A 2215-nucleotide genomic window follows, 5' to 3' on the forward strand; every position below is an offset into this window, starting at 1 on the left:
TTAAAATGCATCTCTGGGTTATTTGTGGTGCCTGCCTGGTGTTTTTACATGAGTAGAATGTGTGCTTTTATTTAAAATGCACCTCTGGGCTATTTGTGGGGCATAGGAATTCGTTCATTTCCCCCCCTTCGAAATATAGTCTGGCCCACCACAAGGTCTGAGAGACAGTGGAGTGCACCTCCGGGGGTGATGTCAAACTGCTGCATTAGCAGCACCGAAGTCACCTTCCCAGGGTGCAAGTCTGGCCAGTGTCATCTGGTCTTCATCAGTGTCCTCTGGTCTGCACAGATGACAAGACCACACTCTCGGCCTTGTTGATGTGCTCCAAAGGAAACCAGAGCCAGGACCATCTTAAGAATATCTGGCGCCGTGGTGCGAACTATCACTCCGGCGTCCCCTCCGTTTCAGAGCGCGGCTGTCTGGCGGGCGCAGTGCGCAGCACAGCTTTCACAGGCGCCGCAGCGCAGCGCCGCCGCCCTGGCACATTGCGCCACCCAGCCTTGCCTTAGGGCCGGCCCTGACCAGAGCAATACTTTTGGCACCAGTTTGGCTGCAGAAGTTGCCGGAAGGAGGCGTACAAGGCGCCATCCAACCATCCTAGGGACTCCACTCTGGATTTGTGTAGGGTTTGCTCCTTAGCCCTTTTTCCTCCTGAAGATATCCCACAAGGCAGTGGAGTTTTAGGACCAGAGATTTCCTTTTCCTGGGTGGGCTACCTTCCCAGGTTGGTGAGCCCCAACTGCCCCTCATTTCCCTCTGCAGCAGGTGCAGAAACCGCCTTCTTGACTGTTGAGCCCACTCTGGGTCTTGTCCATTCAATCTGCTGGAGCCTGTTTTCTCATGCGAGGGTTTGAGACCCACCGGCTCCCCTCACCTGGTTATACGGCCAGTCAAAGCCTGGGGTGTAGCTACTGTCAGAGCCATCTTTCCCATAGGGCTTAGTGGTGCGTCACGCCAGGGTGCTGGCCTCTCAGGGGTGCCCCAGCCAGGGCCGGCTCTAGGTAGCGTCCCGGTGGCGCGGGGCACCAGGGCACCAGGCTGGCAGGTGGGGCGCTGCGCTGCGCGCTGCGAGGGCAGGGGCGCTGGAGCGATCTCCACGCCTCAGCGCCAGGGCGCCTGACCTGCTCGAGACTGCCCTGGCCCCAGCAAGTGGGGGAGCTGCACGGCTTTGCCGGTGGCCTCCCCTTTCCCTGCAAGTCCACCAGCTGCGCCCCGCCAACCATAAGGCTGGTAGGTGTGCAGCTTCCCTCCCAAGCCTCTGCGAGAATCACTCTCCAGTGGTGGCATGGAGGAGAGTTGCAACTCCCCCCCCCCATGGCTGGCAGTGCACAGCTACGGCCACCCCAATTACCCCATGGTAATTTGGGGGTGCTGGGCGGATATTTGCACCCCAGCGCCGCATATGCTAAAGATGGCCCTGGCTACTGTCACCTGCTGACAGCTTCTAGGAGCCACAGGTGAGAGCTGAGTGCAAGGTAGAGACCAAAGGTGGATAAATGACCCCAGAAGGAGCACGGTGTGGGCCCCAGCGCTCCCCACACACCCAAAGACACAGTAACAGACACCAGCATCTTCCCCCCCCCCAGTTGGGCATCTGGGGGGGGGGGGCTTTCCCATCCTTCCCAAAGCAAAGGCTCCTGAGGCGGGAGATGATGCCCTTCGTTTCCCGCACGCGTCGGCCTCCTCGCAGATTCCCGTCCAGCTAGTCACGGTCAGGATGCCCCGCGGCGCTGCTCTCATCCGGCCTCGCGCCAAGCCAAGGGGGGCAGAAGCAGGCGGGGAAGTGCCCGGGGCTGAGCCGCCAGCCCGAAAGCCGGCCGCGTCGGCCGCCCCACCCAGTGACATCAGGAGCCCTTCGGAGCCCGACGGCGAAGCCGAGGCATAAAGGCTCCTCAGTCGCCAGAGCAGGGGCTCAGGTGAAGAGGGCGCGGAGGGTCGACGACGCGAGGCGCGAGAGGAACGGAGCCGCTTGACGTGAGGGAAAGTAGTAGAGGGTCTCTCCAGGCGCTTCCAGCCCACCGAGAGCAACCCCGCCAGCGGAAGGGGCGCGCCGGGTCGAGAAGGGCAGCTGGTCCGTCGAGCGAGAGCGAGGAAGTTGGCGAAACTCGACCGGCCATTCCTACGCCCGGGAGCCCCGACAGGTGGCGAGGCATCCCCCCTTAGCGACCCGACCCCGCAGCCTCGACTCTGCTCCGTCCGCCTCAGCCCCGCAGAC

This window comes from Zootoca vivipara, chromosome 9, assembly GCF_963506605.1.
Source record: "Zootoca vivipara chromosome 9, rZooViv1.1, whole genome shotgun sequence".
NCBI classification, from domain to species: Eukaryota; Metazoa; Chordata; class Lepidosauria; order Squamata; family Lacertidae; genus Zootoca; species Zootoca vivipara.